This window comes from Ambystoma mexicanum, chromosome 4p, assembly GCF_040938575.1.
Source record: "Ambystoma mexicanum isolate Mex_15411 chromosome 4p, UKY_AmexF1_1, whole genome shotgun sequence".
In the NCBI taxonomy this organism is placed as follows: Eukaryota; Metazoa; Chordata; class Amphibia; order Caudata; family Ambystomatidae; genus Ambystoma; species Ambystoma mexicanum.
The window spans coordinates 845048580-845061475 of NC_090927.1; the positions used below are offsets into that span (position 1 = coordinate 845048580).

Consider the following 12896-nt stretch of genomic DNA (forward strand, 5'->3'; position numbering starts at 1 on the left):
ATTACATGTGAAAGTCGATTTATTACCCATGAACACACTACCTGTATGCTAATTCTATGTAAAAAGGTAGCTCCAGCCCTCATGATGTTGTCCAACATTTCCGCTATAAAACGGGATACAATTATTTTGGAAACATACCAAATTTGAAAAATAATTGAGAAGTTGCGCAATTACTAATCATGGAGCACAAAAAAGCCTACAGCACCTGGTATTCCCAGGCAGTCTCCCATCCAGGTACTAACTAGGCCCGACCCTGCTTAGCTTCCGAGATCGGGCGCATTCAGTGTGGTGTGGCCGTAGGCTCTGGGCCTAGTGAGTTTTGTACTTTTAAGCATCTAGTCGGCTAGACCTTGCAGTTTTGAAAGGCAATTGTGAAATGGCTCACTTCCTGAACTTGGAGTACAAAAAAGCCTACAGCACCTGGTATTCCCAGGTGGTCTCCCATCCAGGTACTAACTAGGCCCGACACTGCTTAGCTTCCGAGATCAGACGAGATCGGGCGCAATCAGTGTGGTGTGGCCGTAGGCTCTGGGCCTAGTGAGTTTTGTACTTTTAAGCATCTAGTCAGCTAGACCTTGCAGTTTTGAAAGGCAATTGAGAAATGGCTCACTTCCTGAACTTGGAGCACAAAAAAGCCTACAGCACCTGGTATTCCCAGGCGGTCTCCCATCCAGGTACTAACGAGGCCCGACACTGCTTAGCTTCCGAGATCAGACGAGATGGGGCGCATTCAGTGTGGTGTGGCCGTAGGCTCTGGGCCTTGTGAGTTTTGTACTTTTAAGCATCTAGTCAGCTAGACCTTGCAGTTTTGAAAGGCAATTGAGAAATGGCTCACTTCCTGAACTTGGAGCACAAAAAAGCCTACAGCACCTGGTATTCCCAGGCGGTCTCCCATCCAGGTACTAACGAGGCCCGACACTGCTTAGCTTCCGAGATCAGACGAGATCGGGCGCATTCAGTGTGGTGTGGCCGTAGGCTCTGGGCCTTGTGAGTTTTGTACTTTTAAGCATCTAGTCGGCTAGACCTTGCAGTTTTAAAAGGCAATTGAGAAAGGGCTCACTTCCTGAACTTGGAGCACAAAAAAGCCTACAGCACCTGGTATTCCCAGGCGGTCTCCCATCCAGGTACTAACTAGGCCTGACACTGCTTAACTTCCGAGATCAGACGAGATCGGGTGCATTCAGTGTGGTGTGGCCGTAGGCTCTAGGAACGCTAAGAATATTACTCTTATGCATTTGCATTTAGTAAGCTAAGCCATGCAGCCACTTGCAACATGATACCACGCTCATCGCTCGATCAGGCTCGATCAGGCGAGATATATAAGACTGGTGGGCCCATTCAGGACTCCTATGTCTGGTAGGATAACTTTAATTCATCCATCCTGTGTCTGTTGCAGGGAGGTGGAGAGAACAATCAACACAATAATGGTTTTCTTTCATGCCTCTTGAAGGACTCAATATTCTCTGTACTGCATTACATGTGAAAGTCGATTTATTACCCATGAACACACTACCTGTATGCTAATTCTATGTAAAAAGGTAGCTCCAGCCCTCATGATGTTGTCCAACATTTCCGCTATAAAACGGGATACAATTATTTTGGAAACATACCAAATTTGAAAAATAATTGAGAAGTTGCGCAATTACTAATCATGGAGCACAAAAAAGCCTACAGCACCTGGTATTCCCAGGCAGTCTCCCATCCAGGTACTAACTAGGCCCGACCCTGCTTAGCTTCTGAGATCGGGCGCATTCAGTGTGGTGTGGCCGTAGGCTCTGGGCCTAGTGAGTTTTGTACTTTTAAGCATCTAGTCGGCTAGACCTTGCAGTTTTGAAAGGCAATTGTGAAATGGCTCACTTCCTGAACTTGGAGCACAAAAAAGCCTACAGCACCTGGTATTCCCAGGCGGTCTCCCATCCAGGTACTAAGGGGGCCAGACACTGCTTAGCTTCCAAGATCAGACGAGATCGGGCGCATTCAGTGTGGTGTGGCCGTAGGCTCTGGGCCTTGTGAGTTTTGTACTTTTAAGCATCTAGTCGGCTAGACCTTGCAGTTTTAAAAGGCAATTGAGAAAGGGCTCACTTCCTGAACTTGGAGCACAAAAAAGCCTACAGCACCTGGTATTCCCAGGCGGTCTCCCATCCAGGTACTAACTAGGCCTGACACTGCTTAACTTCCAAGATCAGACGAGATCGGGTGCATTCAGTGTGGTGTGGCCGTAGGCTCTAGGAATGCTAAGAATATTACTCTTATGCATTTGCATTTAGTAAGCTAAGCCATGCAGCCACTTGCAACATGATACCACGCTCATCGCTCGATCAGGCTCGATCAGGCGAGATATATAAGACTGGTGGGCCCATTCAGGACTCCTATGTCTGGTAGGATAACTTTAATTCATCCATCCTGTGTCTGTTGCAGGGAGGTGGAGAGAACAATCAACACAATAATGGTTTTCTTTCATGCCTCTTGAAGGACTCAATATTCTCTGTACTGCATTACATGTGAAAGTCGATTTATTACCCATGAACACACTACCTGTATGCTAATTCTATGTAAAAAGGTAGCTCCAGCCCTCATGATGTTGTCCAACATTTCCGCTATAAAACGGGATACAATTATTTTGGAAACATACCAAATTTGAAAAATAATTGAGAAGTTGCGCAATTACTAATCATGGAGCACAAAAAAGCCTACAGCACCTGGTATTCCCAGGCAGTCTCCCATCCAGGTACTAACTAGGCCCGACCCTGCTTAGCTTCCGAGATCGGGCGCATTCAGTGTGGTGTGGCCGTAGGCTCTGGGCCTAGTGAGTTTTGTACTTTTAAGCATCTAGTCGGCTAGACCTTGCAGTTTTGAAAGGCAATTGTGAAATGGCTCACTTCCTGAACTTGGAGTACAAAAAAGCCTACAGCACCTGGTATTCCCAGGTGGTCTCCCATCCAGGTACTAACTAGGCCCGACACTGCTTAGCTTCCGAGATCAGACGAGATCGGGCGCAATCAGTGTGGTGTGGCCGTAGGCTCTGGGCCTAGTGAGTTTTGTACTTTTAAGCATCTAGTCAGCTAGACCTTGCAGTTTTGAAAGGCAATTGAGAAATGGCTCACTTCCTGAACTTGGAGCACAAAAAAGCCTACAGCACCTGGTATTCCCAGGCGGTCTCCCATCAAGGTACTAACGAGGCCCGACACTGCTTAGCTTCCGAGATCAGACGAGATGGGGCGCATTCAGTGTGGTGTGGCCGTAGGCTCTGGGCCTTGTGAGTTTTGTACTTTTAAGCATCTAGTCAGCTAGACCTTGCAGTTTTGAAAGGCAATTGAGAAATGGCTCACTTCCTGAACTTGGAGCACAAAAAAGCCTACAGCACCTGGTATTCCCAGGCGGTCTCCCATCCAGGTACTAACGAGGCCCGACACTGCTTAGCTTCCGAGATCAGACGAGATCGGGCGCATTCAGTGTGGTGTGGCCGTAGGCTCTGGGCCTTGTGAGTTTTGTACTTTTAAGCATCTAGTCGGCTAGACCTTGCAGTTTTAAAAGGCAATTGAGAAAGGGCTCACTTCCTGAACTTGGAGCACAAAAAAGCCTACAGCACCTGGTATTCCCAGGCGGTCTCCCATCCAGGTACTAACTAGGCCTGACACTGCTTAACTTCCGAGATCAGACGAGATCGGGTGCATTCAGTGTGGTGTGGCCGTAGGCTCTAGGAACGCTAAGAATATTACTCTTATGCATTTGCATTTAGTAAGCTAAGCCATGCAGCCACTTGCAACATGATACCACGCTCATCGCTCGATCAGGCTCGATCAGGCGAGATATATAAGACTGGTGGGCCCATTCAGGACTCCTATGTCTGGTAGGATAACTTTAATTCATCCATCCTGTGTCTGTTGCAGGGAGGTGGAGAGAACAATCAACACAATAATGGTTTTCTTTCATGCCTCTTGAAGGACTCAATATTCTCTGTACTGCATTACATGTGAAAGTCGATTTATTACCCATGAACACACTACCTGTATGCTAATTCTATGTAAAAAGGTAGCTCCAGCCCTCATGATGTTGTCCAACATTTCCGCTATAAAACGGGATACAATTATTTTGGAAACATACCAAATTTGAAAAATAATTGAGAAGTTGCGCAATTACTAATCATGGAGCACAAAAAAGCCTACAGCACCTGGTATTCCCAGGCAGTCTCCCATCCAGGTACTAACTAGGCCCGACCCTGCTTAGCTTCCGAGATCGGGCGCATTCAGTGTGGTGTGGCCGTAGGCTCTGGAGTTTTGTACTTTTAAGCATCTAGTCGGCTAGACCTTGCAGTTTTGACAGGCAATTGTGAAATGGCTCACTTCCTGAACTTGGAGTACAAAAAAGCCTACAGCACCTGGTATTCCCAGGTGGTCTCCCATCCAGGTACTAACTAGGCCCGACACTGCTTAGCTTCCGAGATCAGACGAGATCGGGCGCAATCAGTGTGGTGTGGCCGTAGGCTCTGGGCCTAGTGAGTTTTGTACTTTTAAGCATCTAGTCAGCTAGACCTTGCAGTTTTGAAAGGCAATTGAGAAATGGCTCACTTCCTGAACTTGGAGCACAAAAAAGCCTACAGCACCTGGTATTCCCAGGCGGTCTCCCATCCAGGTACTAACAAGGCCCGACACTGCTTAGCTTCCGAGATCAGACGAGATCGGGCGCAATCAGTGTGGTGTGGCCGTAGGCTCTGGGCCTAGTGAGTTTTGTACTTTTAAGCATCTAGTCAGCTAGACCTTGCAGTTTTGAAAGGAAATTGAGAAATGGCTCACTTCCTGAACTTGGAGTACAAAAAAGCCTACAGCACCTGGTATTCCCAGGCGGTCTCCCATCCAGGTACTAACTAGGCCCGACACTGCTTAGCTTCTGAGATCAGACGAGATCAGGCGCATTCAGTGTGGTGTGGCCGTAGGCTCTGGGCCTAGTGAGTTTTGTACTTTTAAGCATCTAGTCGGCTAGACCTTGCAGTTTTGAAAGGCAATTGTGAAATGGCTCACTTCCTGAACTTGGAGCACAAAAAAGCCTACAGCACCTGGTATTCCCAGGTGGTCTCCCATCCAGGTACTAACTAGGCCCGACACTGCTTAGCTTCCGAGATCAGACGAGATCGGGCGCAATCAGTGTGGTGTGTCCGTAGTCTCTGGGCCTAGTGAGTTTTGTACTTTTAAGCATCTAGTCAGCTAGACCTTGCAGTTTTGAATGGCAATTGAGAAATGGCTCACTTCCTGAACTTGGAGCACAAAAAAGCCTACAGCACCTGGTATTCCCAGGCGGTCTCCCATCCAGGTACTAACGAGGCCCGACACAGCTTAGCTTCCGAGATCAGACGCATTCAGTGTGGTGTGGCCGTAGGCTCTGGGCCTTGTGAGTTTTGTACTTTTAAGCATCTAGTCGGCTAGACCTTGCAGTTTTGAAAGGCAATTGTGAAATGGCTCACTTCCTGAACTTGGAACACAAAAAAGCCTACAGCACCTGGTATTCCCAGGCGGTCTCCCATCCAGGTACTAACTAGGCCTAACACTGCTTAACTTCCGAGATCAGACGAGATCGGGTGCATTCAGTGTGGTGTGGCCGTAGGCTCTAGAAATGCTAAGAATATTACTCTTATGCATTTGCATTTAGTAAGCTAAGCCATGCAGCCACTTGCAACATGATACCACGCTCATCGCTCGATCAGGCTCGATCAGGCGAGATATATAAGACTGGTGGGCCCATTCAGGACTCCTATGTCTGGTAGGATAACTTTAATTCATCCATCCTGTGTCTGTTGCAGGGAGGTGGAGAGAACAATCAACACAATAATGGTTTTCTTTCATGCCTCTTGAAGGACTCAATATTCTCTGTACTGCATTACATGTGAAAGTCGATTTATTACCCATGAACACACTACCTGTATGCTAATTCTATGTAAAAAGGTAGCTCTAGCCCTCATGATGTTGTCCAACATTTCCGCTATAAAACGGGATACAATTATTTTGGAAACATACCAAATTTGAAAAATAATTGAGAAGTTGCGCAATTACTAATCATGGAGCACAAAAAAGCCTACAGCACCTGGTATTCCCAGGCAGTCTCCCATCCAGGTACTAACTAGGCCCGACCCTGCTTAGCTTCCGAGATCGGGCGCATTCAGTGTGGTGTGGCCGTAGGCTCTGGGCCTAGTGAGTTTTGTACTTTTAAGCATCTAGTCGGCTAGACCTTGCAGTTTTGAAAGGCAATTGTGAAATGGCTCACTTCCTGAACTTGGAGCACAAAAAAGCCTACAGCACCTGGTATTCCCAGGCGGTCTCCCATCCAGGTACTAACGAGGCCAGACACTGCTTAGCTTCCAAGATCAGACGAGATCGGGCGCATTCAGTGTGGTGTGGCCGTAGGCTCTGGGCCTTGTGAGTTTTGTACTTTTAAGCATCTAGTCGGCTAGACCTTGCAGTTTTAAAAGGCAATTGAGAAAGGGCTCACTTCCTGAACTTGGAGCACAAAAAAGCCTACAGCACCTGGTATTCCCAGGCAGTCTCCCATCCAGGTACTAACTAGGCCTGACACTGCTTAACTTCCAAGATCAGACGAGATCAGGTGCATTCAGTGTGGTGTGGCCGTAGGCTCTAGGAATGCTAAGAATATTACTCTTATGCATTTGCATTTAGTAAGCTAAGCCATGCAGCCACTTGCAACATGATACCACGCTCATCGCTCGATCAGGCTCGATCAGGCGAGATATATAAGACTGGTGGGCCCATTCAGGACTCCTATGTCTGGTAGGATAACTTTAATTCATCCATCCTGTGTCTGTTGCAGGGAGGTGGAGAGAACAATCAACACAATAATGGTTTTCTTTCATGCCTCTTGAAGGACTCAATATTCTCTGTACTGCATTACATGTGAAAGTCGATTTATTACCCATGAACACACTACCTGTATGCTAATTCTATGTAAAAAGGTAGCTCCAGCCCTCATGATGTTGTCCAACATTTCCGCTATAAAACGGGATACAATTATTTTGGAAACATACCAAATTTGAAAAATAATTGAGAAGTTGCGCAATTACTAATCATGGAGCACAAAAAAGCCTACAGCACCTGGTATTCCCAGGCAGTCTCCCATCCAGGTACTAACTAGGCCCGACCCTGCTTAGCTTCCGAGATCGGGCGCATTCAGTGTGGTGTGGCCGTAGGCTCTGGGCCTAGTGAGTTTTGTACTTTTAAGCATCTAGTCGGCTAGACCTTGCAGTTTTGAAAGGCAATTGTGAAATGGCTCACTTCCTGAACTTGGAGCACAAAAAAAGCCTACAGCACCTGGTATTCCCAGGCGGTCTCCCATCCAGGTACTAAGGGGGCCAGACACTGCTTAGCTTCCAAGATCAGACGAGATCGGGCGCATTCAGTGTGGTGTGGCCGTAGGCTCTGGGCCTTGTGAGTTTTGTACTTTTAAGCATCTAGTCGGCTAGACCTTGCAGTTTTAAAAGGCAATTGAGAAAGGGCTCACTTCCTGAACTTGGAGCACAAAAAAGCCTACAGCACCTGGTATTCCCAGGCGATCTCCCATCCAGGTACTAACTAGGCCTGACACTGCTTAACTTCCAAGATCAGACGAGATCGGGTGCATTCAGTGTGGTGTGGCCGTAGGCTCTAGGAATGCTAAGAATATTACTCTTATGCATTTGCATTTAGTAAGCTAAGCCATGCAGCCACTTGCAACATGATACCACGCTCATCGCTCGATCAGGCTCGATCAGGCGAGATATATAAGACTGGTGGGCCCATTCAGGACTCCTATGTCTGGTAGGATAACTTTAATTCATCCATCCTGTGTCTGTTGCAGGGAGGTGGAGAGAACAATCAACACAATAATGGTTTTCTTTCATGCCTCTTGAAGGACTCAATATTCTCTGTACTGCATTACATGTGAAAGTCGATTTATTACCCATGAACACACTACCTGTATGCTAATTCTATGTAAAAAGGTAGCTCCAGCCCTCATGATGTTGTCCAACATTTCCGCTATAAAACGGGATACAATTATTTTGGAAACATACCAAATTTGAAAAATAATTGAGAAGTTGCGCAATTACTAATCATGGAGCACAAAAAAGCCTACAGCACCTGGTATTCCCAGGCAGTCTCCCATCCAGGTACTAACTAGGCCCGACCCTGCTTAGCTTCCGAGATCGGGCGCATTCAGTGTGGTGTGGCCGTAGGCTCTGGAGTTTTGTACTTTTAAGCATCTAGTCGGCTAGACCTTGCAGTTTTGACAGGCAATTGTGAAATGGCTCACTTCCTGAACTTGGAGTACAAAAAAGCCTACAGCACCTGGTATTCCCAGGTGGTCTCCCATCCAGGTACTAACTAGGCCCGACACTGCTTAGCTTCCGAGATCAGACGAGATCGGGCGCAATCAGTGTGGTGTGGCCGTAGGCTCTGGGCCTAGTGAGTTTTGTACTTTTAAGCATCTAGTCAGCTAGACCTTGCAGTTTTGAAAGGAAATTGAGAAATGGCTCACTTCCTGAACTTGGAGTACAAAAAAGCCTACAGCACCTGGTATTCCCAGGCGGTCTCCCATCCAGGTACTAACTAGGCCCGACACTGCTTAGCTTCTGAGATCAGACGAGATCAGGCGCATTCAGTGTGGTGTGGCCGTAGGCTCTGGGCCTAGTGAGTTTTGTACTTTTAAGCATCTAGTCGGCTAGACCTTGCAGTTTTGAAAGGCAATTGTGAAATGGCTCACTTCCTGAACTTGGAGCACAAAAAAGCCTACAGCACCTGGTATTCCCAGGTGGTCTCCCATCCAGGTACTAACTAGGCCCGACACTGCTTAGCTTCCGAGATCAGACGAGATCGGGCGCAATCAGTGTGGTGTGTCCGTAGTCTCTGGGCCTAGTGAGTTTTGTACTTTTAAGCATCTAGTCAGCTAGACCTTGCAGTTTTGAATGGCAATTGAGAAATGGCTCACTTCCTGAACTTGGAGCACAAAAAAGCCTACAGCACCTGGTATTCCCAGGCGGTCTCCCATCCAGGTACTAACGAGGCCCGACACAGCTTAGCTTCCGAGATCAGACGCATTCAGTGTGGTGTGGCCGTAGGCTCTGGGCCTTGTGAGTTTTGTACTTTTAAGCATCTAGTCGGCTAGACCTTGCAGTTTTGAAAGGCAATTGTGAAATGGCTCACTTCCTGAACTTGGAACACAAAAAAGCCTACAGCACCTGGTATTCCCAGGCAGTCTCCCATCCAGGTACTAACTAGGCCTAACACTGCTTAACTTCCGAGATCAGACGAGATCGGGTGCATTCAGTGTGGTGTGGCTGTAGGCTCTAGAAATGCTAAGAATATTACTCTTATGCATTTGCATTTAGTAAGCTAAGCCATGCAGCCACTTGCAACATGATACCACGCTCATCGCTCGATCAGGCTCGATCAGGCGAGATATATAAGACTGGTGGGCCCATTCAGGACTCCTATGTCTGGTAGGATAACTTTAATTCATCCATCCTGTGTCTGTTGCAGGGAGGTGGAGAGAACAATCAACACAATAATGGTTTTCTTTCATGCCTCTTGAAGGACTCAATATTCTCTGTACTGCATTACATGTGAAAGTCGATTTATTACCCATGAACACACTACCTGTATGCTAATTCTATGTAAAAAGGTAGCTCCAGCCCTCATGATGTTGTCCAACATTTCCGCTATAAAACGGGATACAATTATTTTGGAAACATACCAAATTTGAAAAATAATTGAGAAGTTGCGCAATTACTAATCATGGAGCACAAAAAAGCCTACAGCACCTGGTATTCCCAGGCAGTCTCCCATCCAGGTACTAACTAGGCCCGACCCTGCTTAGCTTCCGAGATCGGGCGCATTCAGTGTGGTGTGGCCGTAGGCTCTGGGCCTAGTGAGTTTTGTACTTTTAAGCATCTAGTCGGCTAGACCTTGCAGTTTTGAAAGGCAATTGTGAAATGGCTCACTTCCTGAACTTGGAGCACAAAAAAGCCTACAGCACCTGGTATTCCCAGGCGGTCTCCCATCCAGGTACTAACGAGGCCAGACACTGCTTAGCTTCCAAGATCAGACGAGATCGGGCGCATTCAGTGTGGTGTGGCCGTAGGCTCTGGGCCTTGTGAGTTTTGTACTTTTAAGCATCTAGTCGGCTAGACCTTGCAGTTTTAAAAGGCAATTGAGAAAGGGCTCACTTCCTGAACTTGGAGCACAAAAAAGCCTACAGCACCTGGTATTCCCAGGCGGTCTCCCATCCAGGTACTAACTAGGCCTGACACTGCTTAACTTCCAAGATCAGACGAGATCGGGTGCATTCAGTGTGGTGTGGCCGTAGGCTCTAGGAATGCTAAGAATATTACTCTTATGCATTTGCATTTAGTAAGCTAAGCCATGCAGCCACTTGCAACATGATACCACGCTCATCGCTCGATCAGGCTCGATCAGGCGAGATATATAAGACTGGTGGGCCCATTCAGGACTCCTATGTCTGGTAGGATAACTTTAATTCATCCATCCTGTGTCTGTTGCAGGGAGGTGGAGAGAACAATCAACACAATAATGGTTTTCTTTCATGCCTCTTGAAGGACTCAATATTCTCTGTACTGCATTACATGTGAAAGTCGATTTATTACCCATGAACACACTACCTGTATGCTAATTCTATGTAAAAAGGTAGCTCCAGCCCTCATGATGTTGTCCAACATTTCCGCTATAAAACGGGATACAATTATTTTGGAAACATACCAAATTTGAAAAATAATTGAGAAGTTGCGCAATTACTAATCATGGAGCACAAAAAAGCCTACAGCACCTGGTATTCCCAGGCAGTCTCCCATCCAGGTACTAACTAGGCCCGACCCTGCTTAGCTTCCGAGATCGGGCGCATTCAGTGTGGTGTGGCCGTAGGCTCTGGGCCTAGTGAGTTTTGTACTTTTAAGCATCTAGTCGGCTAGACCTTGCAGTTTTGAAAGGCAATTGTGAAATGGCTCACTTCCTGAACTTGGAGTACAAAAAAGCCTACAGCACCTGGTATTCCCAGGTGGTCTCCCATCCAGGTACTAACTAGGCCCGACACTGCTTAGCTTCCGAGATCAGACGAGATCGGTGCGGTGTGGCCGTAGGCTCTGGGCCTAGTGAGTTTTGTACTTTTAAGCATCTAGTCAGCTAGACCTTGCAGTTTTGAAAGGCAATTGAGAAATGGCTCACTTCCTGAACTTGGAGCACAAAAAAGCCTACAGCACCTGGTATTCCCAGGCGGTCTCCCATCCAGGTACTAACGAGGCCCGACACTGCTTAGCTTCCGAGATCAGACGAGATGGGGGCGCATTCAGTGTGGTGTGGCCGTAGGCTCTGGGCCTTGTGAGTTTTGTACTTTTAAGCATCTAGTCAGCTAGACCTTGCAGTTTTGAAAGGCAATTGAGAAATGGCTCACTTCCTGAACTTGGAGCACAAAAAAGCCTACAGCACCTGGTATTCCCAGGCGGTCTCCCATCCAGGTACTAACGAGGCCCGACACTGCTTAGCTTCCGAGATCAGACGAGATCGGGCGCATTCAGTGTGGTGTGGCCGTAGGCTCTGGGCCTTGTGAGTTTTGTACTTTTAAGCATCTAGTCGGCTAGACCTTGCAGTTTTAAAAGGCAATTGAGAAAGGGCTCACTTCCTGAACTTGGAGCACAAAAAAGCCTACAGCACCTGGTATTCCCAGGCGGTCTCCCATCCAGGTACTAACTAGGCCTGACACTGCTTAACTTCCGAGATCAGACGAGATCGGGTGCATTCAGTGTGGTGTGGCCGTAGGCTCTAGGAACGCTAAGAATATTACTCTTATGCATTTGCATTTAGTAAGCTAAGCCATGCAGCCACTTGCAACATGATACCACGCTCATCGCTCGATCAGGCTCGATCAGGCGAGATATATAAGACTGGTGGGCCCATTCAGGACTCCTATGTCTGGTAGGATAACTTTAATTCATCCATCCTGTGTCTGTTGCAGGGAGGTGGAGAGAACAATCAACACAATAATGGTTTTCTTTCATGCCTCTTGAAGGACTCAATATTCTCTGTACTGCATTACATGTGAAAGTCGATTTATTACCCATGAACACACTACCTGTATGCTAATTCTATGTAAAAAGGTAGCTCCAGCCCTCATGATGTTGTCCAACATTTCCGCTATAAAACGGGATACAATTATTTTGGAAACATACCAAATTTGAAAAATAATTGAGAAGTTGCGCAATTACTAATCATGGAGCACAAAAAAGCCTACAGCACCTGGTATTCCCAGGCAGTCTCCCATCCAGGTACTAACTAGGCCCGACCCTGCTTAGCTTCCGAGATCGGGCGCATTCAGTGTGGTGTGGCCGTAGGCTCTGGAGTTTTGTACTTTTAAGCATCTAGTCGGCTAGACCTTGCAGTTTTGACAGGCAATTGTGAAATGGCTCACTTCCTGAACTTGGAGTACAAAAAAGCCTACAGCACCTGGTATTCCCAGGTGGTCTCCCATCCAGGTACTAACTAGGCCCGACACTGCTTAGCTTCTGAGATCAGACGAGATCGGGCGCAATCAGTGTGGTGTGGCCGTAGGCTCTGGGCCTAGTGAGTTTTGTACTTTTAAGCATCTAGTCAGCTAGACCTTGCAGTTTTGAAAGGCAATTGAGAAATGGCTCACTTCCTGAACTTGGAGCACAAAAAAGCCTACAGCACCTGGTATTCCCAGGCGGTCTCCCATCCAGGTACTAACAAGGCCCGACACTGCTTAGCTTCCGAGATCAGACGAGATCGGGCGCATTCAGTGTGGTGTGGCCGTAGGCTCTGGGCCTTGTGAGTTTTGTACTTTTAAGCATCTAGTCGGCTAGACCTTGCAGTTTTGAAAGGCAATTGAGA

General features: G+C 47.2%; 27 non-coding genes and 16 pseudogenes across 27 annotated transcripts; all 43 read right to left on the reverse strand.

The window, feature by feature from the left end:
* Window positions 1-193: 193 nt before the first annotated feature.
* Window positions 194-302, reverse strand: LOC138457295 (5S ribosomal RNA; annotated as a pseudogene).
* A 106-nt stretch (window positions 303-408) lies between these two features.
* Window positions 409-527, reverse strand: LOC138460617 (5S ribosomal RNA). The gene has a single exon (XR_011263294.1). It is a non-coding gene; the product is annotated as a 5S ribosomal RNA (ribosomal RNA).
* Window positions 528-633: 106 nt separating this feature from the next.
* Window positions 634-752, reverse strand: LOC138454886 (5S ribosomal RNA). The gene has a single exon (XR_011261545.1). It is a non-coding gene; the product is annotated as a 5S ribosomal RNA (ribosomal RNA).
* Window positions 753-858: 106 nt separating this feature from the next.
* LOC138462290 (5S ribosomal RNA) lies at window positions 859-977 on the reverse strand. The gene has a single exon (XR_011264890.1). It is a non-coding gene; the product is annotated as a 5S ribosomal RNA (ribosomal RNA).
* Window positions 978-1083: 106 nt separating this feature from the next.
* LOC138461609 (5S ribosomal RNA) lies at window positions 1084-1202 on the reverse strand. Its single transcript, XR_011264221.1, has one exon. It is a non-coding gene; the product is annotated as a 5S ribosomal RNA (ribosomal RNA).
* A 463-nt stretch (window positions 1203-1665) lies between these two features.
* On the reverse strand, window positions 1666-1774 carry LOC138458568 (5S ribosomal RNA; annotated as a pseudogene).
* A 106-nt stretch (window positions 1775-1880) lies between these two features.
* Window positions 1881-1999, reverse strand: LOC138455859 (5S ribosomal RNA; annotated as a pseudogene).
* Window positions 2000-2105: 106 nt separating this feature from the next.
* LOC138463735 (5S ribosomal RNA) lies at window positions 2106-2224 on the reverse strand. Its single transcript, XR_011266320.1, has one exon. It is a non-coding gene; the product is annotated as a 5S ribosomal RNA (ribosomal RNA).
* A 463-nt stretch (window positions 2225-2687) lies between these two features.
* Window positions 2688-2796, reverse strand: LOC138457296 (5S ribosomal RNA; annotated as a pseudogene).
* Window positions 2797-2902: 106 nt separating this feature from the next.
* LOC138460619 (5S ribosomal RNA) lies at window positions 2903-3021 on the reverse strand. Its single transcript, XR_011263296.1, has one exon. It is a non-coding gene; the product is annotated as a 5S ribosomal RNA (ribosomal RNA).
* Window positions 3022-3127: 106 nt separating this feature from the next.
* LOC138454997 (5S ribosomal RNA) lies at window positions 3128-3246 on the reverse strand. The gene has a single exon (XR_011261647.1). It is a non-coding gene; the product is annotated as a 5S ribosomal RNA (ribosomal RNA).
* Window positions 3247-3352: 106 nt separating this feature from the next.
* LOC138462291 (5S ribosomal RNA) lies at window positions 3353-3471 on the reverse strand. The gene has a single exon (XR_011264891.1). It is a non-coding gene; the product is annotated as a 5S ribosomal RNA (ribosomal RNA).
* Window positions 3472-3577: 106 nt separating this feature from the next.
* LOC138461611 (5S ribosomal RNA) lies at window positions 3578-3696 on the reverse strand. The gene has a single exon (XR_011264223.1). It is a non-coding gene; the product is annotated as a 5S ribosomal RNA (ribosomal RNA).
* Window positions 3697-4159: 463 nt separating this feature from the next.
* On the reverse strand, window positions 4160-4268 carry LOC138457297 (5S ribosomal RNA; annotated as a pseudogene).
* Window positions 4269-4366: 98 nt separating this feature from the next.
* LOC138460620 (5S ribosomal RNA) lies at window positions 4367-4485 on the reverse strand. The gene has a single exon (XR_011263297.1). It is a non-coding gene; the product is annotated as a 5S ribosomal RNA (ribosomal RNA).
* A 106-nt stretch (window positions 4486-4591) lies between these two features.
* LOC138462486 (5S ribosomal RNA) lies at window positions 4592-4710 on the reverse strand. Its single transcript, XR_011265081.1, has one exon. It is a non-coding gene; the product is annotated as a 5S ribosomal RNA (ribosomal RNA).
* Window positions 4711-4816: 106 nt separating this feature from the next.
* On the reverse strand, window positions 4817-4935 carry LOC138456824 (5S ribosomal RNA). Its single transcript, XR_011262139.1, has one exon. It is a non-coding gene; the product is annotated as a 5S ribosomal RNA (ribosomal RNA).
* Window positions 4936-5041: 106 nt separating this feature from the next.
* On the reverse strand, window positions 5042-5160 carry LOC138454482 (5S ribosomal RNA). Its single transcript, XR_011261157.1, has one exon. It is a non-coding gene; the product is annotated as a 5S ribosomal RNA (ribosomal RNA).
* A 106-nt stretch (window positions 5161-5266) lies between these two features.
* On the reverse strand, window positions 5267-5375 carry LOC138458836 (5S ribosomal RNA; annotated as a pseudogene).
* A 106-nt stretch (window positions 5376-5481) lies between these two features.
* LOC138458793 (5S ribosomal RNA) lies at window positions 5482-5600 on the reverse strand. Its single transcript, XR_011262479.1, has one exon. It is a non-coding gene; the product is annotated as a 5S ribosomal RNA (ribosomal RNA).
* A 463-nt stretch (window positions 5601-6063) lies between these two features.
* Window positions 6064-6172, reverse strand: LOC138457298 (5S ribosomal RNA; annotated as a pseudogene).
* A 106-nt stretch (window positions 6173-6278) lies between these two features.
* Window positions 6279-6397, reverse strand: LOC138455149 (5S ribosomal RNA). The gene has a single exon (XR_011261790.1). It is a non-coding gene; the product is annotated as a 5S ribosomal RNA (ribosomal RNA).
* Window positions 6398-6503: 106 nt separating this feature from the next.
* On the reverse strand, window positions 6504-6622 carry LOC138455001 (5S ribosomal RNA). Its single transcript, XR_011261650.1, has one exon. It is a non-coding gene; the product is annotated as a 5S ribosomal RNA (ribosomal RNA).
* Window positions 6623-7085: 463 nt separating this feature from the next.
* Window positions 7086-7194, reverse strand: LOC138457300 (5S ribosomal RNA; annotated as a pseudogene).
* A 107-nt stretch (window positions 7195-7301) lies between these two features.
* On the reverse strand, window positions 7302-7420 carry LOC138455860 (5S ribosomal RNA; annotated as a pseudogene).
* Window positions 7421-7526: 106 nt separating this feature from the next.
* LOC138454310 (5S ribosomal RNA) lies at window positions 7527-7645 on the reverse strand. Its single transcript, XR_011260994.1, has one exon. It is a non-coding gene; the product is annotated as a 5S ribosomal RNA (ribosomal RNA).
* A 463-nt stretch (window positions 7646-8108) lies between these two features.
* Window positions 8109-8217, reverse strand: LOC138457301 (5S ribosomal RNA; annotated as a pseudogene).
* A 98-nt stretch (window positions 8218-8315) lies between these two features.
* LOC138460623 (5S ribosomal RNA) lies at window positions 8316-8434 on the reverse strand. Its single transcript, XR_011263298.1, has one exon. It is a non-coding gene; the product is annotated as a 5S ribosomal RNA (ribosomal RNA).
* A 106-nt stretch (window positions 8435-8540) lies between these two features.
* LOC138456836 (5S ribosomal RNA) lies at window positions 8541-8659 on the reverse strand. The gene has a single exon (XR_011262140.1). It is a non-coding gene; the product is annotated as a 5S ribosomal RNA (ribosomal RNA).
* A 106-nt stretch (window positions 8660-8765) lies between these two features.
* On the reverse strand, window positions 8766-8884 carry LOC138454483 (5S ribosomal RNA). The gene has a single exon (XR_011261158.1). It is a non-coding gene; the product is annotated as a 5S ribosomal RNA (ribosomal RNA).
* A 106-nt stretch (window positions 8885-8990) lies between these two features.
* LOC138458837 (5S ribosomal RNA) lies at window positions 8991-9099 on the reverse strand (annotated as a pseudogene).
* A 106-nt stretch (window positions 9100-9205) lies between these two features.
* LOC138463071 (5S ribosomal RNA) lies at window positions 9206-9324 on the reverse strand. Its single transcript, XR_011265657.1, has one exon. It is a non-coding gene; the product is annotated as a 5S ribosomal RNA (ribosomal RNA).
* A 463-nt stretch (window positions 9325-9787) lies between these two features.
* Window positions 9788-9896, reverse strand: LOC138457303 (5S ribosomal RNA; annotated as a pseudogene).
* A 106-nt stretch (window positions 9897-10002) lies between these two features.
* Window positions 10003-10121, reverse strand: LOC138455150 (5S ribosomal RNA). Its single transcript, XR_011261792.1, has one exon. It is a non-coding gene; the product is annotated as a 5S ribosomal RNA (ribosomal RNA).
* A 106-nt stretch (window positions 10122-10227) lies between these two features.
* On the reverse strand, window positions 10228-10346 carry LOC138463736 (5S ribosomal RNA). Its single transcript, XR_011266322.1, has one exon. It is a non-coding gene; the product is annotated as a 5S ribosomal RNA (ribosomal RNA).
* Window positions 10347-10809: 463 nt separating this feature from the next.
* Window positions 10810-10918, reverse strand: LOC138457304 (5S ribosomal RNA; annotated as a pseudogene).
* A 106-nt stretch (window positions 10919-11024) lies between these two features.
* On the reverse strand, window positions 11025-11133 carry LOC138459232 (5S ribosomal RNA; annotated as a pseudogene).
* Window positions 11134-11239: 106 nt separating this feature from the next.
* LOC138455585 (5S ribosomal RNA) lies at window positions 11240-11359 on the reverse strand (annotated as a pseudogene).
* Window positions 11360-11465: 106 nt separating this feature from the next.
* On the reverse strand, window positions 11466-11584 carry LOC138462292 (5S ribosomal RNA). Its single transcript, XR_011264892.1, has one exon. It is a non-coding gene; the product is annotated as a 5S ribosomal RNA (ribosomal RNA).
* A 106-nt stretch (window positions 11585-11690) lies between these two features.
* LOC138461612 (5S ribosomal RNA) lies at window positions 11691-11809 on the reverse strand. The gene has a single exon (XR_011264224.1). It is a non-coding gene; the product is annotated as a 5S ribosomal RNA (ribosomal RNA).
* A 463-nt stretch (window positions 11810-12272) lies between these two features.
* LOC138457305 (5S ribosomal RNA) lies at window positions 12273-12381 on the reverse strand (annotated as a pseudogene).
* A 98-nt stretch (window positions 12382-12479) lies between these two features.
* On the reverse strand, window positions 12480-12598 carry LOC138464256 (5S ribosomal RNA). The gene has a single exon (XR_011266838.1). It is a non-coding gene; the product is annotated as a 5S ribosomal RNA (ribosomal RNA).
* A 106-nt stretch (window positions 12599-12704) lies between these two features.
* On the reverse strand, window positions 12705-12823 carry LOC138461135 (5S ribosomal RNA). The gene has a single exon (XR_011263771.1). It is a non-coding gene; the product is annotated as a 5S ribosomal RNA (ribosomal RNA).
* Between the last annotated feature and the right edge of the window lie 73 nt (window positions 12824-12896).